The following is a 26,580-nucleotide window of genomic DNA, read 5'->3' on the forward strand; positions in this document are numbered from 1 at the left end:
ATGGGAGTGCCCCATCAAGACACCCGCCCGACTGCTGGTACCCTGCTTTTTCTCTCCCCTCGTCCTTTCCAGCTCCTCACCGGTGGCTGCCAGGTGTGGGATCCCCCTCCCCTCTCCCCTCGCTAGAAAGCACATGGTTTTGTCAACAAGGCCTCTTCCAAGAAGGGAGAAGTGCCAAGGAGCCGTAAATAAGCCTCGCTCTGCCTGACCGATGCCAGGAGGATCTTTCTTTCCCTCATCGCTCCCGCTTCTTTTTTTCTCCTGGATGAGTCCACACAATCGGCTTAACCCAGTTCCTGAAATAGCCTATGGCAGTGCTTCCCAACCTTGACAACTTGAAGATATCTGGACTTCAACTCCCAGAATTCTGGGAGTTCTGGGAATTCTGGGAGTTGAAGTCCAGATATCTTCAAGTTGCCAAGGTTGGGAAACACTGGCCTATGGGACCGCCTCGCTTGGCGTGAAGCGGGAAATGATCCCCGGGGGATTGAATGGCTTGGCGCGAGACCAGGCCAGTTCACCCGGCGGGGGTTTGTGGACCCCCATCCAGGCCCCCGGTAACATCAATTACGTCACCTCCACTTCAGGGAGGATCGGGCCCAATTCATCAGAACCGAGACCCCTGGACGTTGGGGATTCAGGGCTACCCTCCATAGAGTGAGGGTAACCCCGTGTTGCCATGGCCATTGACCCTGCCCCTCTCCCTTTATGGATATAATCTATAACTTCATTGCCGTAGTCCTGACTCCTCAGGACGCTCTGCTCAAATGCCAGGCAATCAAGCGGCATCATCCTGGGTCTGGGTGGTACAGGGCCCTTGGGACAGTAGTTGGGGGAAAATAGGCAGATGCCAGGGATCCGCAACTGACAAGATCTTTAAGTCTGCAAACCAGGGTTGCTTGGGCCAGAAAGGAGCTATCAGAATGACCTCTGCTTGTTCCTCCAAGATCTTGTGTATGACCTGGACAAGGACTGGGAGAGGGAGAAATGCATACAGCAGACCCCTCGGCCATGGGCAGTGGAGAGCATCCAAGTTCTCTGCCACCCGGGACGTGAAGTGAGAGAAGAAGCGGGGCAACTGATTGTTATAAGGGGTGGCAAACAGGTCTATCTGAGGTCTGCCGAATCTGTTGAAGATTTGTCTGAAGACAGAAGGATCCAGTTTCCATTCTGCCTGGTTCACTGTGGCTCTGCTGAGTGCGTCCGCCCGAACATTGTCCATACCCGAAATATGTTCTGAGGTAAGGGAGCTCAAGTGTCTCTCCGCCCAAAGGCCGATTTTCTTGGCTTCTCTCATGAAAGCCTCGGATCGAGAGCCCCCCTGATGGTTGATATGGGTCTTCATGGCCATATTGTCTGTGCGGAGGAGAACATCCTGGCCCACAATGAGGCTGTTGAAATGCTTGAGGGCCAAAAATGCTGCGTGCAACTCTAGCCAGTTGATACAGCAGGTGGCTTGGTTTGGATTCCAAAGGCCCTGTTGGTTGTTGCAGTGAGCTCCCCATCCTGACAGGCTGGCATCAGTGGTGATCGTCACAGATGGAATGGCTCGGTAATGCGTTCCCCTTTCAATTGCTCTGAATCTCCACCATGTTAGGGATCGGCGGACCTGTGGGGGGAGACAGATTTGTTTTGCCAAGTGGGCCTGACCCGTTCTTTGGTAGGGAAGGAGGGACCACTGGAGATCTCAGGAATGGAGTCTGGCCCAGGGAATGATAGAGAAACTAGACACCATTTTACCCAGGAGGAAGGAAAGGGAGCAAAGAGTGGGGAACGGATTGTCCTGAATTTGGGAGCCAGGGTGGTGCAGCAGGTAGAGTGCTGTACTGCAGGCCACTGAAGCTGACTGTAGATCTGAAGGTCAGCGGTTCAAATCTCATCACCGGCTCAAGGTTGGCTCAGCCTTCCATCCTTCCGAGGTGGGTAAAGTGAGGACCTGGATTGTGGAGGCAATAGCCTGGCTCTGTTAAAAAGTGCTATTGTTGTAAGCCGCCCTGAGTCTAAGGAGAAGGGCAGCATAAAAAAAATTGAATAAATAAAATAAAATAAATAAATTCCCTGAGGCTGCTGATTCTCTCTGGAGAGACAAACCAGGCCCTCCTTAGAGTCAATGACAGTCTCCAAATGCAAGATAGTAGTTGAGGGGATAAGTTGGCTCTTCTAATAGTTAATAGAGAACCCATGGGCCAACAGGATGTCAGTTGTAGTCCTCAGGTAATCTTGTGCTAATGAATGTGACGGGGCCAGAATGAGGATGTCGTCCAAGTAGAATTGGACCCTAATGGGGATAGACCTGATATGGGCCGCCAATACCGAAAGTACCTTCATGAATAGACGATGAGCTGACGACAGGCCAAAGGGAAGAGCCCGGTATTGGTAGTGTTGCCCGGCATAACAGAAGTGGAGAAATCCCGGGCGATAGGAATATGTAGGTATGCTTTGGTTAAGTCTAAGGATGACATGAAATCCCCTCTCCTAATACAGGCCAAGATGGTCTTTAGGGTGTGCCTCTTGAATTTGTGGTACCTAATGTAGGAATTTAGATGTTTAAGGTCCAGAATTGCCCTCCACCCCCCTTAGGATTTGGGGACTATGAATAAAATTCAGTAATAGCCCTGTCCTCAAAATTCCTGTCTAGGAAATGCTGAATAGCCTGTTCCATGAGGGCCTGTTTAGCGGGGTCCCTGGAGACAGAACATGAAATAAAGAATGGGGGGAGAGGAATTCTAAATGTAAGCCAAACCTAATGGTGTTGAGGACCCACAGATCTGAGGAATTGTTCGCCCAAACATATGCGAAATGGGCCAGGCGTCCCCCAATGGGGGGCAGGGCAGGTTGGGGGGGTTACCACCTACCTCTCCGACCCTGGCGATTTCCAGTGGAACCATAAAAGGGACGTTTGTACCCTCTGCCTCTGGGACTCTTCTCTTGGTTAGAGCGGGGTTTGTAGTTAGATTGACTTGTTCCCTTGTAGTAGGAGAAGGATTGATCCGATTGGCGAAAGGGCCCACAAAAATAAGGAGAAGGTCGCTGGGCCGTCTTCCTCTGAGTCGTGGGAACGATCTTCTTTTTGTCCTTTGATTCAATGAGAAAGGGTTCAAGGACTTCTCCAAAGAGGCAAAGCACCACTTGTGTTTGATATCTACGGACCATTGCTTGAGCCAGGTCATCCGTCTGGACACAATAGATGAGGCCAGGGTTTTGGCTGCAAAGCGAGAGGTGTAGAGAGTAGTGTCGGAGAGCAATTGACATGTGGCAAACATCTTGTTTAGATGTTGTGCCTTGATATCTGAAGCTGGGAAGTATTCCTGCAGTTGTATAATCCAGATCAGCATGGTCCTAGCAAAGGAGGAGGAGGTAGAGGCTCCCTTTATGGCCCAAGCGGCAGACTGGTGATTCTTCTGTAAGATCAGATTGATCTTCCGCTTTAAGCAGTTCATCCAGGTAGGTTCGCTGAGGAGTGGACAGCCAATATTGGAGTGTCCACTGCGGGAGATTCAAGGAACAAGGCTAGTTCAGAGGCTACGTTGAAATTTTTTTCTCCCCGCTGGATGGAGCTGGACTTGTAGCGGGGTTGGAACACTGCTTAACAACTGTGTCTAAGAACAAGGGAGGAGCTGGGACTGTATCCTGTTCCTCAGTGATCAATTGGAAAAGCGTTTCCACCTGAGATGCTGGTGGCGGAGGAGGAGGAGGGGGTCTGGCTGTGCTCAGGATTTAAGCCTGGGGTGGGAGAGAGAGCTCTAGCTGCTTTCTCGTGGATTTTTTGTTGGGTACAGTCCCTGCATTTTTCAGCTCCTGTAGAAGAAGTAGAGCTGTCTCTGGGTTCTGAGATGATGGATATTGTGTTGTGATCCCCTTGTTGAGGTTTGTTAGTTTTCTTAGACTTTTTGCCTCCTGTTTTGGCGACAGAAGGAGTGACAGGGTCTGACATGATGATATATGAGAGAAGAAAGGAAACTGAGGGGAAAGGAAAACTGAGCTCAGTTGTAGAAGGAAAAGGTAGTTAGTCCTCATCCTAGTGAGTGTGCAATCCAAAGGGGATTCCTGACCCTGCTAGACAGAGAAATTAATTGAATTATTATTATTATCCAATCAAGAAACAAAAGTCAAAAATCCATTTCGGCCACTCTAAACTCACCACTGTTGGCTGCAAATCCTTCCTTTCTCTGTAAGTAACTCCTCCAGCTGTTTCCAGATATCACCATTCGGCTTTTCATCCTGGCGTTGCGTTGTCTCTGTGGCTGTGTCAGCTCAGCCATGGCTGCCTGTCTGGCTTCACCACAGCCAGTGCGAGACCAAGCCAGTTTGCCTGGTGGGGCATGCCAGCCCCTACCAAGCCCCTGGCAGCGTCCCCTGCATCCCCTCCCCTCCAGGAAGGAACCGGTCTGGTCCAGAAGGACCAGAACCCTCGAGTAGTGGGAATTTGGGGCCATTCCAAGAGAGAGGAAAGGATCCCGCTGCCGCAGCCATTACACCCCACCCCTCTTCCCAGTGCTTCATCATATTTTCAATGAAACTGCCAAAATTTTTGGAGATCACAATGGTGTCTAGGCACTTGATGATCCAATTGTGTGGGATGAGTCAAATGGTTTTTTTTAATAAACAATATTGTTCGAAGATTAGTTTTTTGGCTTTTGCAGTTCTCCAGAATCATTTTGTCAATTAAAAGCTGATCTTTTGTGCTTCTGCTATTTCGTTTTTTGCCTTTCTGTTCATCTGTCAGCTGTAATGCCAGTCAATAGCTTAAACATAGTAGGTAGACAAGTTATTGGCCTGTAGTTTCCTGGTGCTTCTCCTTTTTGCTGGATCTTTTTGTATCAGATGTGTTCTCCCAGTTGTCAACCATTCACTGATACTTCCTTTTTGTAGCATCTCATTGAATTGTTGGGCCATTTTTTCATGCAGACTGGTCAGATATTTGAGCCAAAATCCATGCAGTTGATCACTGCCAGGTGATGTCCAGTTCTTTACTTTCCTCACTTGTTTGCTATCATTTCAGTTGTTATTTCCATCTATTCCATTTTGTTTTGTGATAAGGTTTCTTCAAATTCTTTTATCCACACAGCATTTTTGTTGTAGTCATTCTCATTTTCCCAAAGGTCTTTCCAAAATGCAGTTGTTGCAATTTTCTCAGGATTTTCAACTACTGTATCTGTTGCTTGATTCAAGCTCTGCTAAAACCATCTTTGGTCTAATTGAAACAGTTGGTTTTGTTTGTACTGTATGTTTCCGGCTTCATATATTTCAATTTTTATGGCTGTTGCTGTACTTTGTTCTTTTACAATTTCCAGAGTTTCGTCAATTTTCAGCCAGTACTTTCTGACCAGATATTGTTTGAGGTTCCCATTCTTCAGTTTTTTGTCTTTTATAGTCTTCATGTTGCTTGCATCTGATTGTAAACTTTTGATTTTCAACTCCAACCTTGTTGTGGTTGGCTCTGGGTCAGCTCCTGCAGCTGGGGATATTGATGTAGATTTATGGGAATCCTTGGTTTATTGGAGACCTGTTTGGTTGCCAGCTGAATCGGACAGTGAAGCTGGCTCACAGGCTGAGGCAGACAATGGGGGAGAGGAGACAGACAGGGAGGTGGGTGCAGCCAGCCCTTCAGTCACTTCTTCAATTAGGGAGTCATCAGACTCTGAAGGAGATGCTGTTATGGAGAACCCCAATTTGGATCCCTGTGTGCGCAGGATTATGGCACGTAGGGATCAGTTGTGCAGGTGTCAAAGGAGATAAGAGCATACAGCTGTTCAAGGGGTAATTAAGCTAATGAGTTCATGATAAATAAGGGAGGTTGGGACTGCTGGGGCGTGGGCGTTTGGTGAGAGAGCGTTTTGGAAGAAGATTGAAACAGCGTGGAGTGCTTTCTGTGTTCAAGGACTCTGGGGAACTTTGCATATTGTAGTGCCAAAGAGTTTTGAGGAATTTGGTGTGTGTGCAGTGTGGTTTTATAGCTTCATCATTTATTCCTTCGTTTTGGCAAGTTCCAGCATCAAAGGACTTGTGGGTGAGAGTAATTTGACTCCTCTTGGGAATTATTTTTGAAAGACTGTATATAAACTTGATTTATTCTTACTGACTGTGTGTTTGAAACTTATTCTGAACTCAAAGGGGGCTAATTGCCAATAGCCCGGCATAACAAACCTGATCTTCCATTTTGGTTTTCCAGTCAATTTTCTAGGAGGCTGCAGTAGCTGTAGGAGTCCAAGGTCCTCTGTCACTATTACTGCTGTACTATAGGCAAGCTGGCTTATTTGTTCAATGGATGATATTTGGACAGTAGTGAGTACAGTATTCATATCGTTCATAAGTGGTGCAAGACATTTTTGGGCACAGTTTTCAAAGTTGGAAGCCATCTTCTTATTGTATTTGATGCAGCATAGGCTGTGAGTTCTTGTTGCCTTGTCGTCAGTGTTCCTGATGTTTCAACAAGGACATTAATTTCTGGCTCTTCTTCATTTTCTTGAAAAAATTCCACATTTTCTTCTGGTTCAGTTTGTTTAATGACTCCTAATGTTACTGAAACATCCGCCAGTGTCTGTACAGTAAGTACCCTGATGTTCATTTGTTTCGCAACTTTTTTTGAATTTTTTCAAACTCACCTTCACTGTATATTTTTTTTCTGATTATGAATCTTCTTTGATCAGCCAGTCAAAGTTCAGTTATCTTTGAGTCAGGATATATTTGTTTCCATAATTGGTACATCCTTTTTTGGTAGCCACACTTTTGAGTTCTGATTTGTAGTAACATTCTCCATAGAGGGGAAGGAGTCAGCAGTCACGATGGGTTGTACTCGCTCGTCAGAGGCGGGTCCGAGTCAGCAAAGTATAAGTTCTGGGACCGCCCATTGGCCCCAGTTTTTCTGACTCGCCTTCCTCAGAGAAAGATAGGGCAGCACAACCCATCCAACTACTGATCTTTTATTCTTCTGTGAGTTACCTCTTATTTAGTTACTTAGCCTTCCAAATTCACTCAAATTTGATGTCTAGGGGCTTGGGGCTGGACTCAGCAAATTTCTCTCCGTCCCCTTTCCCCAGGGAGGAGCAGGGCCCCACCGTGCATATCCTCCTAGTTCCGCTTTCCTCCTTCGGCTGCTAGGGCTGCTGCGGAAGCTTCTCGCCCGGCAAGGCTTAAGCCTCGGGTGGAATTTCCCCTGGTTACAGAGGAATTCCCCTTGCCGATTTTCTCTCTCTCTCTCTTTCCCATCCAAATTCAGAGAGGCGAGGCTTCCCAGACACCGCTTGGCCCCCTTGTGGCGCGCCGACTCCCCTTCAACACTGGCAGGCATTTCCATCAAGGAGCGCCGGAGCGAGGTTTTCGTCTCCCCAACACTCTGACGGCCTCCTTGCTCTTTTACAGACTTCGAGGGTCACTGTTCTCCTGTAGCCTAGCGCAGAGCTGGAGATTGCTTCCCTGATATCTTTATGGGCGGGAAAGATTCTAACAGTTGGCACGGCACCAAAATTTTTTTCTCTCACCCGTTACACCACGGAGATTTCAACCTAAGTTTGGCGCCATTTTCTGGGAGGGGCGGAGCCTCCCAATGAGACCTACAGCCTCATAACCTTTCGGTTTCGATTTCTCACTCCCCCCTCCCATGCTGAGCAGGCCCTTTGAGGCCTCTTTGGCAGGGCTTACAGAAGGAGAGGAATCCTTGTCCTCCTATTGGGACCTAGTTTGCTTGTGCCTAAACAATGCCAGCATTAGTCCCTTCCAAGGAACTCATTAAGTAAATTTCCTCAGAGTTCCCTTGGCTCCCAGGGGTCTCTATTGAAAAGAACATCTTTTATACAGATACATATATTGTTTCTAAATTAGGAAATACATATAGATAATAATAATTCAATTAATTTTTCTGTCTAGCAGGGTCAGGAATCCCCTTTGGATTGCACACTCACTAGGATGAGGACTAACTACCTTTTCGTTCTACAACTGAGCTCAGTTTTCCTTTCCCCTCAGTTTCCTTTCTTCTCTCATATATCATCATGTCAGACCCTGTCACTCCTTCTGTCGCCAAAACAGGAGGCAAAAAGTCTAAGAAAACTAACAAACCTCAAAAAGAGGATCACAACACAATATCCATCATCTCAGAACCCAGAGGCAGCTCTACTTCTTCTAGAGGAGCTGAAAAATGCAGGGACTGTACCCAACAAAAAATCCACGAGAAAGCAGCTAGAGCTCTCTCTCCCACCCCAGGCTTAAATCCTGAGCACAGCCAGACCCCCTCCTCCTCCTCCGCCATCAGCATCTCAGGTGGAAACGCTTTTCCAATTGATCACTGAGGAACAGGATACAGTCCCAGCTCCTCCCTTGTTCTTAGACACAGTTGTTAAGCAGTGTTCCAACCCCGCTACAAGTCCAGCTCCATCCAGCGGGGAGAAAAAAATTTCAACATAGCCTCTGAACTAGCCTTGTTCCTTGAATCTCCCGCAGTGGACACTCCAATATTGGCTGTCCACTCCTCAGCGAACCTACCTGGATGAACTGCTTAAAGCGGAAGATTGTAAGATCAATCTGATCTTACAGAAGAATCACCAGTCTGCCGCTTGGGCCATAAAGGGAGCCTCTACCTCCTCCTCCTTTGCTAGGACCATGCTGATCTGGATTATACAACTGCAGGAATACTTCCCAGCTTCAGATATCAAGGCACAACATCTAAACAAGATGTTTGCCACATGTCAATTGCTCTCCGACACTACTCTCTACACCTCTCGCTTTGCAGCCAAAACCCTGGCCTCATCTATTGTGTCCAGACGGATGACCTGGCTCAAGCAATGGTCCGTAGATATCAAACACAAGTAGCGCTTTGCCTCTGCTCCTTACAAGGGGAAACTTCTCTTTGGAGAAGTCCTTGAACCCTTTCTCATTGAATCAAAGGACAAAAAGAAGATCATTCCCACGACTCAGAGGAAGACGGCCCAGCGACCTTCTCCTTATTTTTGTTGGCCCTTTCGCCAATCGGATCAATCCTTCTCCTACTACAAGGGAACAAGTCAATCTGACTACAAACCCCGCTCTAACCAAGAGAAGAGTCCCAGAGGCAGAGGGTACAAACGTCCCTTTTATGGTTCCACTGGAAATCTCCAGGGTCGGAGAGGTAGGTGGTAACCCCCCCAACCTGCCCTGCCCCCCATTGGGGGACGCCTGGCCCATTTCGCATATGTTTGGGCGAACAATTCCTCAGATCTGTGGGTCCTCAACACCATTAGGTTTGGCTTACATTTAGAATTCCTCTCCCCCCATTCTTTATTTCATGTTCTGTCTCCAGGGACCCCGCTAAACAGGCCCTCATGGAACAGGCTATTCAGCATTTCCTGGACAGGAATTTTGAGGACAGGGCTATTACTGAATTTTATTCATAGTCCCCAAATCCTAAGGGGGGTGGAGGGCAATTCTGGACCTTAAACATCTAAATTCCTACATTAGGTACCACAAATTCAAGAGGCACACCCTAAAGACCATCTTGGCCTGTATTAGGAGAGGGGATTTCATGTCATCCTTAGACTTAACCAAAGCATACCTACATATTCCTATCGCCCGGGATTTCTCCACTTCTGTTATGCCGGGCAACACTACCAATACCGGGCTCTTCCCTTTGGCCTGTCGTCAGCTCATCGTCTATTCATGAAGGTACTTTCGGTATTGGCGGCCCATATCAGGTCTATCCCCATTAGGGTCCAATTCTACTTGGACGACATCCTCATTCTGGCCCCGTCACATTCATTAGCACAAGATTACCTGAGGACTACAACTGACATCCTGTTGGCCCATGGGTTCTCTATTAACTATTAGAAGAGCCAACTCATCCCCTCAACTACTATCTTGCATTTGGAGACTGTCATTGACTCTAAGGAGGGCCTGGTTTGTCTCTCCAGAGAGAATCAGCAGCCTCAGGGAATTTATTTTATTTTATTTATTCAATTTTTTTTATGCCGCCCTTCTCCTTAGACTCAGGGCGGCTTACAACAATAGCACTTTTTAACAGAGCCAGGCTATTGCCTCCACAATCCAGGTCCTCACTTTACCCACCTCGGAAGGATGGAAGGCTGAGCCAACCTTGAGCCGGTGATGAGATTTGAACCGCTGACCTTCAGATCTACAGTCAGCTTCAGTGGCCTGCAGTACAGCACTCTACCTGCTGCACCACCCTGGCTCCCAAATTCAGGACAATCCGTTCCCCACTCTTTGCTCCCTTTCCTTCCTCCTGGGTAAAATGGTGTCTAGTTTCTCTATCATTCCCTGGGCCAGACTCCATTCCTGAGATCTCCAGTGGTCCCTCCTTCCCTACCAAAGAACGGGTCAGGCCCACTTGGCAAAACAAATCTGTCTCCCCCCACAGGTCCGCCGATCCCTAACATGGTGGAGATTCAGAGCAATTGAAAGGGGAACGCATTACCGAGCCATTCCATCTGTGACGATCACCACTGATGCCAGCCTGTCAGGATGGGGAGCTCACTGCAACAACCAACAGGGCCTTTGGAATTCAAACCAAGCCACCTGCTGTATCAACTGGCTAGAGTTGCACGCAGCATTTTTGGCCCTCAAGCATTTCAACAGCCTCATTGTGGGCCAGGATGTTCTCCTCCGCACAGACAATATGGCCATGAAGACCCATATCAACCACCAGGGGGCTCTCGATCCGAGGCTTTCATGAGAGAAGCCAAGAAAATCGGCCTTTGGGCGGAGAGACACTTGAGCTCCCTTACCTCAGAACATATTTCGGGTATGGACAATGTTCGGGCGGACGCACTCAGCAGAGCCACAGTGAACCAGGCAGAATGGAAACTGGATCCTTCTGTCTTCAGACAAATCTTCAACAGATTCGGCAGACCTCAGATAGACCTGTTTGCCACCCCTTACAACAATCAGTTGCCCCGCTTCTTCTCTCACTTCACATCCCGGGTGGCAGAGAACTTGGATGCTCTCCACTGCCCATGGCCGAGGGGTCTGCTGTATGCATTTCTCCCTCTCCCAGTCCTTGTCCAGGTCATACACAAGATCTTGGAGGAACAAGCAGAGGTCATTCTGATAGCTCCTTTCTGGCCCAAGCAACCCTGGTTTGCAGACTTAAAGATCTTGTCAGTTGCGGATCCCTGGCATCTGCCTATTTTCCCCCAACTACTGTCCCAAGGGCCCTGTACCACCCAGACCCAGGATGATGCCGCTTGATTGCCTGGCATTTGAGCAGAGCGTCCTGAGGAGCCAGGACTATGATAATGAAGTTATAGACTATATCCATAAAGGGAGAGGGGCAGGGTCAATGGCCATGGCAACACGGGGTTACCCTCACTCTATGGAGGGTAGCCCTGAATCCCCAACGTCCAGGGGTCTCGGTTCTGATGAATTGAGCCTGATCCTCCCTGAAGTGGAGGTGACGTAAGGGATGCTACCGGGGGCCTGGATAGGGGTCCACAAACCCCCGCCGGGTGAACTGGCCTGGTCTCGCGCCAGCGCCGCGAGGTTGGCCAGGCTGCAATGCCTGTGTAGACACTAGCCATGAACAACAACGCAACGCAGGAGATTGAAGAAGACTGGTAACATCTGGGAAGGCAATAAAGTTTAAGCATTAGCGAGGTGAAGACATTTTAAGCGGTGTGCTGGTAAGTTTGGAGTGCTAAAAGAATCTAAACGGATCTGTTGGAGAATTTGTTGTGATTGGAATTAGAAAAGCCGGAAATAGATAGCAGCGGCTGCTCGTGAAGGGAGGCAAACAGCGGCAGCATGAATCAGTGCAATGCCTAATATTTTCTCTTCTTTTTGAAGAGCTTTAAAGGCTGTAAAAAGTTGGAATTTTAGATCAGAGCCAATTTGGTTTTCATGTGAAGCTATTACATTGTGGAGACCTAGTTATTAATATCGCTATGGAATAGAAGAGCTTTGTAGAAAATACTGTATAGGAACGGTCTAATAGAATAAGTCGTCACATACTGGATACCTTCTAGTTGTGACATTGACATTTAGAGATACATATGGAGATCTACGGAGTGGGAATTTGAAAGACAACATTAATTTTAACATTAACAGTATTATACTAAGATAGGAAGAAGAAAGGACAGTATTATCAGAGGAAAAGAAAAGAGCCCGTGTGAGACATGGACATACTATTTGTCAAGAGATCTTACCCATATAAAAACTCACTTCTATTAAAGTTACTGAATTTATTAAGAGACTTATTTATGGAGAAAGAATTATGGATTTGAAATTTGTTTGATAATATTAACATCATTAAGGAAAAAAGTTCTTTGAAAAGATTATATAATATAATTGTTTTTTAAACTTTGTTAAGATGGGGATTATATGAAATATGACGTGTTCATACTAGAAAAAAAAAGTATAATTTTTAGAGGGAATGTATTTATGGAGACTGCATGGTTGGAGGAAAGGGGAATTAATTATTATGAACAAAGATATCTATGTTGCATATGATGTGAATGTAACGAGGGTTTTTTTTAGGCTTAAAAGATATTTGTTACATATGATATCAATACAATGGGGGATTTTTTTAGGCCTAAAAAATATTTTCTGGGTAAAATCTAAAGTTAAATTTAAAAATTAAGGTATAAATTTTGAAACATTGAAATAGGGAATTATCGAAATAATGAATAGAGAGATGGATTATGTTTTTTTCCCCTCTTGTTCAGGAAGACTGCTGTTAATGATTATTAGAAATACAGTGGTACCTCATCATACGAACTTAATTGGTTCCAGGAGGAGGTTCGTAAGGTGAAAAGTTCGTAAGATGAAACAATGTTTCCCATAGGAATCAATGTAAAAGCAAATAATGCGTGCAAATCCTTCAGGAAAATCCCAAACTTTAGAAGGGAGGCGAACAGAGGGCAGGGAGGAGCAGTTAAAGAGGGCGGGTGGAAGAAGCAAGGCTAGGCTAAAGGGTGAGTGGGAAGGAAGAAAGGCAAGGGGGGCGCCCCTCCCTTTTCTTTCTTCAAAAGACACCGTTTCAGTGCTTTTGCAAGCATGTTGTTCTCTGCAAAATTTTTCCTCCCCCAAGCTGCCCCTCCCTCCTCCCTTTTCTTTCTTAAAAAGACACCCTTTAAGTTCCTTTGCAAACACGTTCTCTGCAAAAATTTTCCTCCCCCAAGCTGCCCCTCCCTCCTCCCTTTTCTTTCTTAAAAAGACACCCTTTCAGTGCCTTTGCAAGCACGTTGTTCTCTGCAAAATTTTTCCTCCCCCAAGCTGCCCCTCCCTCCTCCCTTTTCTTTCTTAAAAAGCCACCCTTTCAGTTCCTTTGCAAGCACGTTGTTCTCTGCAAAATTTTTCCTCCCCCAAGCTGCCCCTCCCTCCTCCCTTTTCTTTCTTAAAAAGACACCCTTTCAGTTCCTTTGCAAGCACGTTGTTCTCTGCAAAAATTTTCCTCCCCCAAGCTGCCCCTCCCTCCTCCCTTTTCTTTCTTAAAAAGACACTCAGTTCCTTTGCAAGCACGTTCTCTGCAAAATGTTTCCTACTCCAAGCAGCCCCTCCCTTTTCATTCTTCAAAAAAGGGGGAAAAAAGAAACCCCTTCATCCCAGCAGCAGCTGCTTGGGTTCGTAAGGTGAAAATAGTTCGGAAGAAGAGGCAAAAAAATCTTAAACACCGGGTTCGTATCTTGAAAAGTTCGTTAGAAGAGGCGTTCCTAAGATGAGGTACCACTGTATATGGTTATATGGTTATATGGAATTATAGGGATTTAAATGGAGGAGAGGAGTGGAGCAAAATAAGCATTGGGAAGAATATAACAAAATAATTTTATTGAATTTAAGGTGCAGCTAATAGGTTTTTATTAGATAAAATTAGCATGAAATAAGTACTGATAATGGAATTAATAATGGAATGAATTTAGATGGATAAGAAATGAACTGATTTTTGATTTAAAATATTTTGAAATGGAATTAAGATAGCTAACTTGCTGATTTTAAGAGTATAAAAAGAAAGTTTTTTTCTTAAAAAAATATTTTGTTTAATTTAGAAGATAAGGATGATATGATACTTATATAACATAGAGACTATTGATTATATATCTTAGAGAGTTTTGTATTATTCAGATTGTAATAGACAAAATGTGTACTAAAATGATGGTCAAATGATAAAGAGTTATAAGCTAATTTGAATCAAAGAGGGGAAACTTTCTTTTTATCTATTGGGATCAATATAATTAGAATAGGGCATAAGAATTCCGCTGGGTATGCAGCAATAAAATTAGAATAGGGCATAATGATTTAGCTGGTCATCCAGCGATATATTTACAGGTCGATTCAGTGGGTTGTTGGAGGGTCTTCGCTTTCGCTATTTAAAATTTTCTTATGCATAGGTGTATTAATTGTTGAAGGGCTATAAGCTGAGCTAGGATTAAGGAAAGGGATTTTTTTTTTTAATCTATTGGGATCAACATTTTAGGATAGGGCATGAAGATTCCGCTGGGCATGCAGCGATAAAATTAGATTAGGGCTTGAAGTTTCAGCTGGGTATGCAGCATTATACTTAGAAGTTGACTCCAGTGGGTTATTAAGGGATTTTTTCCTTTTTCTTTTCCGCTCTCCTTTAAAAAAAAAATAGGACAGAATGATTTTCACTGAAGCGTGACCACAAAAGGTATTATTATTATTATGTTGGGATTGTATTAATATAACTAGAAGTGGGAAATGAAGATCTGGTTGAGTTTTGTAGTGGTTCTTCCAAAATGAAAACTAAATCATCCGCAAATGCTTGCAGCTTATATTGTTCATCTCAAATTTTGAGACCCAAAATCTCTTTGTCTGCTCTTATAGCTCTGATCAATACTTCTAACATCAAAATAATGATAATGGGCAGCCTTGTCTTGTATCTTTAGTGATTTTTACTTTATGTTTATTATAAATTGCTTTTATAACATGTAAGAACCTCACTCCAAAATTCATATATTGTAATTGCCTATTTAGAAATTGCCAGTTTAAATTGTCAAAAGCCTTTTGTGCATCCAGAAACATCAGTACCATCTGTTTTTAGGGGTGCTGTTCATAATATTCTAAAGTATTTAAAATTATACGCATATTGTCCTTAATTTGTCTTTTAGGTAAAAATCCATTCTGATCTGAATGTATAAATTCATTTAAGTATCTTTTAAGTCTATTTGCAGTGATTGATGCAAAAATCTTATAGTCAACATTTAACAAAGATATTGGCCTGTAGTTCTTTATGTTTTGTGTATCAGTCCCTTCTTTCAGTAACAGAGATTTTCTGTCCAAGTATCCGGAATTTTAGCTTGTATAAATATTTCATTTATCAAACCCAAAAAGATAGGTCCAAATACCTCTTCACATACCTTATAAACCTCAGCTGGTAATCCATCAGGTCCTGGGGCTTTACCATTCTTTTGTTAGGGGGGCATGGCTTCATCCGTGCGAGTCGGCAGCTTCTTCCCAAGCTAAGGGGGAGGCCAGCCATTCTGCGGGCAATTTGGGGGTGCTTTCCTGCACCAATTCTGACTGGAAGGGTTAGGATTGAGAGGGGAAAATGTGGAGATCCACAGGGTGGGTGCAAAACCCTGATGAAACCAGTCCCTTTTGACCAGTTGTTGCTAGAGGTACGTTTCACGTTACCTTAAGCATGGCGAAGTACGGCAGCAAAGAAGAAAGTTTTAAATGATGTCATCTGTTTTTTTCCCCCTTGGGTCTAAATCTAAATCTACTTGAAAGAAAGTAACTTGAGAGAAGTGCCTTTGTTTCCACTTTGAAGATTGCAATTAGCGAGGGAAAGAGACTCCTACACATTCCAGCGGCAAGTGTGTGATTGATTTATAACTGTCCTTTCCCAGAGTGGACTGCAATTAAGAACTGCCTGAAAATGTTTCTATCTGGAAAATGCCCAGTTAAATTGCTTGAAGGTGCTGTTTGACTGTTTTTAAAAAACTCTGGAAACAGGAAGAAATATAAAGATTTACATTGTAGATTGTTTCATATTATATTATATTACTTATACTGTATTATTAATTTTTTTTCTTTTTGTGGGGGAGGGCAGAATGCTGCCATCTACTGGATGTGGTGAGCAGATAAAGCTACATTTTAAATGCCAAGTTTCCAAATTCTCTTATCAATGATCTTGACAGCTACAATTTCCCATAACAAGACCATCTGGTGGGAAAGTTAAGATTCCGCGGTTGCTGTTTTTCTTTTCTTGTCTTGTTTGGGACTTCTTTTAATCTTGGACCTCTAAAGACCTTTGTTTATTCTTCCTTTTTCTGTGTTATTTGTATGTAAAAAAAAGAGAATAGAAAGGAAATAAATCCCCCATTTCCCTTTTTCTCCACTATGTAAATATGTATACTATTTTAGAATTGCATACTTTAAAACTGCACAAATTTATAGCAATGTCTAAATAGACCTTTTGTTTTTTGTATTCCCTTCCCCCATTTATTTGTAATAAAGATTATATATATTTTTTTTAAAAAAGAAAGGAAATAAATCACTATTACTTTTCCCCCCCTGCCCTGTTTGATTTTTACTTTGGATGTACAGTGGTACCTCGTGATATGAACCCCTCATGATATGAACACTTCGAGATACGAACCCGGGGTTCAGAAAATTTTTGCCTCTTCTTACAAACTTTTTTCGCCTTACGAACCCACCGCAGATCGCTGGGAAGTGCCCGGCTGTTTCAGAAGGTTACAGCTGGGCGGTGGCACTCGGTGGAGCGCCGTTTTTGCGATCGGCGGCGGTGTTTTCGGAGAACGTTGAGAAGCCCCCCCGGCTGTTTAAGAAGGTGACAGGCTGACGGTGGCGCTTCTCAGCGGCCTCCCGAACCCGAAAAGTTCGGGTTCGGGAGAACGCTGAGAAGCCCCCTGACAGCCGGGCGGCGGTGCCCAACAGAGCGCCATTTTGGGATTTCCCCCCCCCTTGCACACATTAACCGCTTTTACATTGTTTCCAATGGGAAACATTGTTTTGTGTTACAAACTTTTCGCCTTACGAACCTCCTTCTGGAACCAATTAGGTTCGTAAGACAAGATATTACTGTATATACATTCCACCTTTTTTTTTTTTCACTGTTTTTTTCTTGTCTTCCCTTCTCTCCCCAGGTTCGGGGTTCGGGGGGGTGCTGGCAAGCCCCCCCAGGCCGGCTGCGACCTTTTAAAACAGCCGCGCCGCTTCCCAGCTGTCTCCTGAAGCCAAACGCTAAAGCCGAACTTCCACGTTTGGCTTCGGGAGACAGCTGGGAAGCGGCGCGGCTGTTTTAAAAGGTCGCAGCCGGCCTGGGGGGCTTGCCAGTACCCCCCGAACCCGGGCTCGGGGGGGTGCTGGGAAGCCCCCCAGGCTGGCTGTCACCTTTTAAAACAGCCGCGCGGCTTCCCAGCAGTCGCCGAAAGCCGTTTTTTTTGTGGGGGGTTTTTTGGTTGCACGCATTAATTGACTTTACATTGTTTCCTATGGGAAATAAATAAATAAATAAATAAAAATAAAATAAAAATAAAAAACAATGTTTCGTCTTACGAACCTTTCGTCTTACTTGCACCAATTAAGTTCGTATCATGAGGTATTACTGTACTTAGAAAAGGCAAAATCTACCTAAAATTTCAGAAACTATTAGGGAGACATTGGATGCTAAGAAACAAATGGACCAAGGTTTTTTAATGAGGTATTACTCCTCTAACATGAGAAGGTTGGTACGAAATGGGGAGGGAGAGCAAGATAGCTGCCTGTGGTGGCAGAAGGATATTATTATTATTATTATTATCATCATCATCATCATCATCATCATCATTATTGTTATTATTATGTCGATCCCAGTAAAGCGGCCTTTTGCAATTGACAGATGGAGATTTTGTCAATTCCGATGGTTTTCAAATGTCTGCTGAGACCCTTTGGCTGGCGACCAATTTCATTGGCTTATGCCAGAGTCGTTGCAGCTCGATTTTTATATCTTCATATTTCACTAATTTCTCTAACTGCTTCTCCTCAATTCTGCTGTCTCCTGGATTGCGATGTTGTTGTTGTTGTTATTATTATTTACTAGCTTTACTTATGCTGGACCTTAGCTTTTCTGATCCCCTCCTGGTAGATTTCAGCTATGTATTGGTATTTGCTTAATTATGTGTTCCCCTTTTATATTTAATATTTTTTCTTTCAATTTTTCAGCAGCATGTTATGCAAACTACACTGGTTTCATCTGATGCCTTTTATTTTTCTTTCTCTGTGGTATAGTTTTTGCTTGGAATCTTGAATTTTCTCATTTTACAGAACTTCCAAAGCATCTTGAATTTTTTTCCTTTTAGATTATTCATCCATGCAATCCTTCCTAAACTTCTTAGCTTGTTGAAGTCAACGCTCTTAAAGTCTAAAACAGAGTTCTCCAACCTTTTGGCTTTGCAGATCAGCCGAGGGGTGAAAGGGAATGGTTTCATGCAGGCAGCTGGCAAGTGCACATGCAGCTCCATTTGCACGAACAATACATATACAGTGGTACCTCTAGATACGAGCTGCTCCACATGCAAGTATTCCAAGTTACGAGCCGCGGCGCGAGCGAAATTTCTCAAATTCGGGATACGAGCCAAGTTGGCGCAAGAATCTCCTTGCTTCCAGTTATCTCGGCGCGAAAAACAAAGTCTAAAGACAATCGTTCAAGATACGAGTTGATCGACTTACAAGCTCAGGTTTGGAACGAATTAAACTCGTATGTCGAGGTACCACTCTATTGTCCACTATTCATGCAAATGGAGCACACACACTGCTTACCTGCTGCTGGTCTAAAACATTAGTCTGACTTGATTTAGTTACATGTGGTTGCATGATGGTGAAATAGTCATTCTCCCCTAAAGTTCCTAAAGCTACTATTCCCTCAATTGTCTTATCCTTATTAATAAGAATTAAGTCCAGTATAGCTGTCCCTCTAGTTCCTTCCTCTAACTTTTGTATGTCAAAGTTGTCAGCTAGGCATGTCAGGAACCTAGTTAGGAATTTAATTAGGAGCCAAAGTTGTTCATTAGGCATGTCATAAGAGCATGGTTTTTTTAAAAAGACATTATTAGGGCATGTAGTAGGTATAAAGTAGTAAAGAACCAACAAATCTTTAGGAGAAGATAAACGGCATGATTTTCAGACCACTACCTTAAACCAGTATAACAAGTTTTATCTGCAGGAGATGGCAAGACAGTCTACATTTTTATATAAATATTTTTATTGATTTTATAATATAAAAAACACACACACAACATATAACAAGTGCTCAATGATTATGCCCACCACCAGACAAACATCCCACCAATCGGGGATGTTTCGTGTATAGACTATTTTAACACAAGAGCGAAATATTATTTATTAGTGTTTTAATTACTGCCAATTTAATCCATTTTTAACTATTTGGGGGGGGGGGGCTTTTTAACTAATGGATAACTGGGGTGGGTGTAATGTGTATGGGATGAATGATTGGTATGAGTGGGATGGTTGGGGTGGGTGGGGTTATGGCATGGATGAGATGAATGGAAATAGTATGAATGATATATTTGGCCCACCTGACGCTGGAGAGGCAGGAAGGGAGGGGGCACCGATCTCTGGAGTGGCAGAGGGTCAGAATATCCTGGTGTTGCTGGGGAGAGGTAGATATGGCGGGAGCCATGGAGTTAGCTGTTCCAGGGGAACGAGGGATCGCTGCTTAATAATGATCCCTTGTTCTGGCTCCGTGAGCTCAACCCTGGGCACTGGTGATGAGTGCAATTATGGCCCTGGGCTCAGGTTGCTGCTACTGAATGCCAGGTCGGTGGTAAATAAAGCTCTACTCTTCCGGGATTTGATCCTGGATGAGGAGGCCGACCTGGCATGTGTAACTGAAACCTGGCTGGGCCCGGAGGGAGGAGTTCCTCTCTCTGAAATTTGCCCAGTCGGGTTTCAGATACGGCATCAACCTCAACCCCAGGGAAGGGGGGGGAGGAGTGGCTATTATAGTCAGGGAGAGCCTTTGCCTGCGTAGACTCATTGCTCCAGAGATTGAGGGTTGCGAGTCCCTCTTGGTGAAGTTGGACTTAGGAGTTCAGGTGGGCTTGTTTCTCACGTACCTGCCTCCCATCTGCATGTCAAAAGCCCTGCCTGTGCTACTCGAGGAGGTAGCCGGGTTGGCGGTGGGGTTCCCCAGACTTATTGTCTTGGGGGACTTTAACCTGCCGTCACTCGGCGAAACCTCTGGACTGGCACAGAAGTTCATGGCCACCATGACAGCCATGGACTTGACTCAAGTAATACAGGGTACGACTCATGAGGGGGGAAACGCACCCGACATGGTATTCCTCTCTGAGCAATTGAGTAATGGTCTGAGACTAAGGGGCTTAGAAGCGTTGCCTTTGTCATGGTCGGACCATTTTCTACTACGGCTTGACTTCCTGGCTCCAATCCTTCCCTGCAGGGAGGCGGAACCGATTAAGTTGTTCTACCCCAGATGCCTGATGGACCCAGAGGGCTTTCAGAAGGCGCTTGGGGTTATTCCAGATGCACTCATCCACAGTTCAGTGGAGTGTCTTGCTGAGGCCTGGAACAAGACTGCAGCGGAGGCTCTTGACCGGATTGCGCCATTGCGACCTCTCTGGCACTAGACCCCGTAGAGCCCCATGGTTCAATGAGGAGCTTCGGGAGTTGAAACGCCAGAAGAGTCATCTAGAGAAGCGATGGACGAAGAGTAAGTCTGAATCCGATCGAACACTTGTAAGAGCTTTTATTAAGACTTAAAAGTGGTGCTCAAGGCGGTATCATGCCGCCTTGATTGCATCAGCGGAATCCCACCCAGCCGCTCTGTTTAGGGTGACCCGCTCCCTTCTTAACCAGGGGGGAGTTGGGGAGCCCTTACAGAGTAGTACCGAGGATTTTAACACGTTATTCGCTGATAAAATCGCTCAGATCCAGGGGGACCTCGACTCCAATTGGATAACAGAGTTGACTGACGAGTCAGTCGAGGTGACTGAGGCCCATTCTTCTCCACCTGTCTGGGAAGAGTTTGATCTGGTGACACCTGATGAAGTGGACAAGGCCATTGGAGCTGTGAGTTCCGCCACCTGCTTACTGGATCCGTGTCCCTCCTGGCTGGTCTCCCCCAGCATGGAGGTGACATGGAGCTGGGTCCAGGAGATTGTCAACGCTTCTTTGGGGAGTGGGTCCTTTCTGGATCCCTACAAGGAGGCACTTGTGCGCCCCCTCCTCAAGAAGCCTTCCCCGGACCCAGCCATTCTTAACAACTATCAGCCAGTCTCCAACCTTCCCTTTATGCGGAAGGTTGTTAAGAAGGTGGTGGCACTCCAACTCCAATGGTCCTTGGAAGAAGCCGATTTTCTAGGCCCTCAACAGTCAGGATTCAGGCCCGACTACAGCACGGAAACTGCTTTGGTCATGTTGATGGATGATCTCTGGTGGGCCCTGGACAGGGGTTTATCCTCTGTCCTGGTGCTCCTTGACCTCTCAGCAGCTTTCGATACCATCGACCATGGTATCCTTCTGTGCCGGCTGGAGGGGTTGGGAGTGGGAGGCACTGTTCTTCAGTGGTTCTCCTCCTACCTCTCCAGTCGGTCGCAGTTGGTGTTAGTGGGGGGTCAGAGGTCGACCTCAAGGTTACTCCCTTGTGGGTGCCTCAGGGGTCGGTCCTCTCTCCCCTGCTATTCAATATCTACATGAAACCACTGGATGAGATCATCCAGAGACATGGGGTGAGGTATCATCAGTACGCAGATGATACCCAGTTGTACATCTCCACCCCATGTCCAGTCAACGAAGCAGTGGAAGTGATGTGCCATGCCTGGAGGCTATTGTGGTCTGGATGGGTGTCAACAGACTCAAACTCAACCTGGATAAGATGGAGTGGCTGTGGGTTCTGCCTCCCAAGGACAATTCCATCTGTCCATCCATAACCCTGGGGGGGAATTATTAACTCCCTCAGAGAGGGTATGCAACTTGGGCATCCTCCTCGATCCACAGCTCACATTAGAGAACCATCTTTCAGCTGTGGCGAGGGGGACATTTGCCCAGGTTCACCTGGTGCACCAGTTGCGGCCCTATTTGGATTGGGACTCACTGCTCAGAGTCACTGATGCCCTCATCACCTTGAGATTCGACTACTTTAATGCTTTCTACATGGGGCTACCTTTGAAAAGTATTCGGAAACTTCAGATCGTGCAGAATGCAGCTGCGAGAGCAATTATGGGCTTCCCAAGGTATGCTCATGTCACATCTACACTCCGCAGTCTGCATTGGTTGCCGATCAATTTTCGGTCACAATTCAAAGTGTTGGTTTTGACCTATAAAGCCCTTCACGGCATCGGACCAGAATATCTCCGGGACCGCCTTCTGCCGCACGAATCCCAGCGACCGATTAGATCCCACAGAGTTGGCCTTCTCCGGGTCCCATCGACTAAACAATGTCATTTGGCGGGTCCCAGGGGAAGAGCCTTCTCTGTGGCAGCCTCGACTCTCTGGAACCAGCTCCATCCGGAGATTAGAACTGCCCCCACCCGCTTTGCCTTTCGTAAACCCCTTAAAACCCACCTCTGCCGTCAGGCATGGGGGAATTGAAACACACACACACACGGGCCTATACAATTTATGTATGGTATGTTTGTGTGTACAGTGGTACCTCATGATACGAACCCCTCGTCTTACAAATAACCCGAGATACGAACCCGGGATTCAGAAAAATTTTGCCTCTTCTTACAAACTTTTTTCTTACAAACCCGCCGCCACAGCTGCGAAGCCCCACCACCCGGCTGTCGCTTTTTGAAACAGCTGGGGGGCTTCCCGGCGGCCTCCTGACCCGAACGCCAAACCCGAACTTCCGGGTTCGGCATTCGGGAGGCCGCCGAGAAGCCCCCTGGCTTTTAAAAGGTGACAGCCGGGCCGCGGGGCTTCCCAGCGGCCTCCCGAACGCCGAACCCGGAAGTTCAGCAAAATTTCGGGTTCGGGAGTCCGCTGGGAAGCCCTGCCGCCCGGCTGTCACCTTTTAAAACAGCTGGGGGGCTTCCCAGCGGCCTCCCGAATCTGAACTTTTGCCGAACTTCCGGGTTCGGCACTCAGGAGGCCTCCGAGAAGCCCCCCGGGTGTTTTAAAAGGTGACAGCCAGGTGGCGGGGCTTCCCAGAAGCCTCCCGAATGCTGAACCCAGAAGTTTGGCAAAAGTTCGGGTTCAGGAGGCCGCTGGGAAGCCCCGCCGCCCGGCTGTCATCTTTTAAAACAGCCGGAGGCCTCCCAAACCCGAACGCCAAACCCGAACTTCCGGGTTTGGCGTTCGCGAGGCCTCCGAGAAGCCCCCCAGCTGTTTTAAAAGGTGACAGATGGGTGGCGAGACTTCCCAGCGGCCTCCCGAACACCGAACCTGGAAGTTCAGCAAAAGTTCGGGTTTGGTAGGCCGCTGGGAAGCCCCGCCGCCTGGCTGTCACCTTTTAAAACAGCCGGGGGGCTTCCCAGCAGTCTCCCGAACCCAAACTTTTGCCGAACTTCCGGGTTCGGCGTTTAGGAGGCTTCCAAGAAGCCCCCCGGCTGTTTTAAAAGGTGACAGCCAGGTGGCGGGGCTTCCCAGCAGCCTTCCGAACACCGAACCCAGAGGTTTAGCAAAAGTTCGGGTTCGGGAGGCCGCTGGGAAGCCCTGCTGCCCGGCTGTCACCTTTTAAAACAGCCGGGGGCTTCCCAGTGGCCTCCCGAACCCAAACGCCAAACCCGAACTTCCGGGTTCGGCGTTCGGGAGGCATCCGAGAAGCCCCCCGGCTGTTTTAAAAGGTGACAGACGGGTGGCGGGGCTTCCCAGCGGCCTCCCGAATGCCGAACCTGGAAGTTCGGCAAAAGTTCGGGTTTGGGAGGCTGCTGGGAAGCCCCTTGGCTGTTTTAAAAGGTGACAGCCCGGCGGCGGGGCTTCCCAGCGGCCTCCCAAATGCCGAACCCGGAAGTTCAGCAAAAGTTCGGGTTCGGGAGGCCGCTGGGAAGCCCCGCCGCCTGGCTTTCACATTTTAAAACAGCTGGAGGCTTCCCAGCGGCCTCCCGAACCCGAACGCCAAACCCGAACTTCCGGGTTCGGCGTTCGGGAGGCCTCCGAGAAGCCCCCCAGCTGTTTTAAAAGGTGACAGCTGGGCGGTGGGGCTTCCCAGTGGCCTCCCGAACACCGAACCCAGAATTAATTGATTTTACATTGTTTCCTATGGGAAACAATGTTTCGTCTTACAAACTTTTCGTCTTATGAACCTCCCCCTGGAACCAATTAGGTTCGTAAGATGAGGTATTACTGTATGTCTGTTTTAATAATGGGGTTTTTAAAAGTATTTTAAATTTATTAGATTTGTTATGAATTGTTTCATTATATGCTGTGAGCTGCCCCAAGTCTGCGGAGAGGGGCGGCATACAAATCTAATAAATAAATAAATAAATAAATAAATTTATTTAAATATTATAAAGTGATTCCAACTTGTTTCTTATGGCTTGGTCTCGGATCCTACTCGCCATATATCGTCTTACCTTGTCCCATCGTCCCATCAATTGTCGCAAATCAGTTTCCCTAATCAAATTAATCATTTTATCCATAATCTCAAATTGAATGTGGTCCACCATGTAACTATACCAATTTTGCATTGTCCATTTTATCGCGTCCTTCGAACCCAAGACTATTACCACCTGAGCGCTTACTATCACTGCTTGTTTTATTTCTCTGAATTCTCCCATCTCATTACTTTTGACTAACACTGCCATTTCCTTAGTAATTATCCATCTTATATTAAATATCCTATTAATATCCTCTTGCACTTTTTGCCAAAAATTCTGCACTACAGGGCATTCCCAAAACATATGCATAAACACTCCTTTATCTTGGCACCCATGCCAACAAATACCTTTAACATTCTGCTGAAAGTATGCGAGTTGAACTTATGTAATATTTTCCTTCTCATTTCCCTAACTCTTGCATTCTTAGTTTTCCCTATATTCTCTACTATATTTTTCATCTCTTACACCTCTACCTGTATCTCATTTTGCCACCATTTAGTCAATCCTTGGATCACATCCCGGTCTGACTGCACTAACATCTTATATATATTGCTTGCTTGCGACAGTCTACATTTATGAAAACATTATTATCGCATCAAACTGTTTCAGTGCTTTTTTGATCAGGTAATTTATTCAGCTATAGTTTAACCAAGTTTAAATCATTGGTTGAAACTAATATTATCCAATGGGTTAGGTCATTTCTGACTCTCAAGGATAGTTTTACGTTATGCTGAAAAAAGGCTACTGTGTTCATGATATGTACAAGTTTGAATTCCTTTCTCGGGTGTTACCGTACTTTTCAGAGTATAAGATGCACCTTAGTTTTTTGGGGAAGAAAATAGGAAAAAAATGCTTATTCATCTGGCTAGCATCCTTAGTTTGGTCAGCTTCAGCATATTATTTTATCCCGTTTGTTCTGTCGGGCTCTCTGGTAGAATTCTCCCAAAAATTCACAGGTACAAATTTCAGACACACACACGTTTGAAAATTCAAAACAATGTTCTTTATCATGAAAATTCACTTAAACTAAGCCCTCTTTTGGTATAGCAAAGAGCACTCGTTGCCAAACAAACTGGTAATTTATACAAATCCCTTATCAGTTCTGTGATACTTAGCTTGCAGCTGTGAGGCAATTCACAGTCCTTCTTTCACAAAGTGAAACACACTTTGCTCTGATTTAGTTTCAAAGCGGGGAAAAATCAGCACACACAAAAACTCAAAGTCAGTAAAGCAGTCACGAAACACAACGATCAGATAATCCTCCACAATGGCCAAACCCACAGGCTGCTATTTATAGCAGCCTCACTACAGCCCCACCCAACCACAGGTGGCCTCATTTTCTTTGATAATAATCAGTTGTTGTTGCCTATGCATCGCCCTTCGCATGCATGGCTGTATCATTAACTCTTGTTCTGAATCCAAGGAGGAGCTAGATAATTGATCTCCTTCTGAGCTGTCTGCCACACTCTCCTCCTCCCTGCCACTCATGTCTTCTTGGTCAGAGGAGCCTTCATCAGCAGATTCCACGGGGGGGGGGGGGCAAAACAGGCCTGCAGCATGTGGATGTTTCCCCCACATCCACAGTCCTTGGGGCAGGAGCTGGGCCAGAGCTAACCACAACACTGTTTAGGGCTTAAAAAACCTTATTTGGAGCAAGTAACAATGAAAGAGCTTGCAAACCAGTAAGAGCTGGGAACATTGTTAGCACTTGGTTAGGGCTAGAAAGAAACAGTTGGAGCAAATAGAGAATGAAAAAAGCTTGCAAAGACTTAGGGCTTGGAAAACATTATTCGCAGAGAGAAACAATGAAAGAGCCTGGAAGGTAAGAGCTGGGAAGATTGTTAGCGCCTAGTTAAAGCTGGGAAAAAAGCTTCAGAAAAAAAGCTACATTCAGAAGATAAGATGCACCCACATTTTCAGCCACTTTTAGGGGGGAAAAAGGTATATCTTATACTCCGAAAATATGGTAGTTTCTCTTATGACTGAAATAAGAAACAGGCAAGTATGATTTTCTGCTTCTCTCTTATTTTGAGTTCAATATTTCTGCCTTATCTTGGGTTGTAATTAAATGTATTATTCCCTAACATAACTCAATTTTTTAGTTATTTGTCATGTGAAG

The 26,580-nt window shown here is 45.6% G+C and overlaps 1 protein-coding gene across 8 annotated transcripts in view; it reads left to right on the forward strand.

The window, feature by feature from the left end:
• PDE4DIP (phosphodiesterase 4D interacting protein) overlaps window positions 1–26,580 on the forward strand; it is a 490,445-nt gene that overhangs the window by 180,669 nt on the left and 283,196 nt on the right. The gene's annotated exons all lie outside the window — the stretch shown is intronic.

This window comes from Erythrolamprus reginae, chromosome 3, assembly GCF_031021105.1.
Source record: "Erythrolamprus reginae isolate rEryReg1 chromosome 3, rEryReg1.hap1, whole genome shotgun sequence".
NCBI lineage: Eukaryota > Metazoa > Chordata > Lepidosauria > Squamata > Dipsadidae > Erythrolamprus > Erythrolamprus reginae.